This window comes from Bison bison, unplaced genomic scaffold (genome assembly GCF_000754665.1).
Source record: "Bison bison bison isolate TAMUID 2011002044 unplaced genomic scaffold, Bison_UMD1.0 scf7180017864227, whole genome shotgun sequence".
NCBI classification, from domain to species: domain Eukaryota; kingdom Metazoa; phylum Chordata; class Mammalia; order Artiodactyla; family Bovidae; genus Bison; species Bison bison.
The window spans coordinates 1,265,894-1,266,449 of NW_011494799.1; the positions used below are offsets into that span (position 1 = coordinate 1,265,894).

General features: G+C 61.0%; 1 protein-coding gene across 1 annotated transcript in view; it reads right to left on the minus strand.

The window, feature by feature from the left end:
- NR2F2 (nuclear receptor subfamily 2, group F, member 2) overlaps positions 1–556 on the minus strand; it is a 13,386-nt gene that overhangs the window by 7,686 nt on the left and 5,144 nt on the right. The gene's annotated exons all lie outside the window — the stretch shown is intronic.

Genomic DNA, 556 nt, shown 5'->3' on the forward strand with positions numbered 1-556 from the left:
TGCCGCCGCCGGAGCCGCTGCTGCTGCCGCCGGAGCCGCCTCACACACATAGGGAAAGAGTCAACTCGCCGGCGGCGGGGGAGAAATGATAAAAGAGAGAGAGGAGGGCAGATCACCACCTAGAAGCACATCCTTCGTGCGCAGAGGGGGGAGAAAAAGACGGAGAGAAAGAATGAAAGAGGGGAAAAAAGGCAGCACGGCACCCGGAGAAAGAAGGCAACTCGGGGAGAGGAGGAGGAGGACGAGAAAACACACACGCGCGCACGCACACACACACCGCGGAGAGAAAAGAACAGAGAATCAAAGTGATCAAATATGCTAAAAAGGGGGGCGCGGGAGGGAATGCGATTTATAGGCGCCGGGGCTGGCAGAAGTGGCTTCTCCGCGATCAGCTCACTGAGCTCTCTATATAGTGAACTTTGACACGACTGCTGCAACTTAGCGCACGTTGCCATGGCGACGGCGCGCCTTATAAGGCAGCCGCCGGGTTGGCCTGGCCAGGCGCGCGCGCGCCGCCCCCTCGCCGTCATTGGCCGGAGCGCGGCGGCCCCGCCAT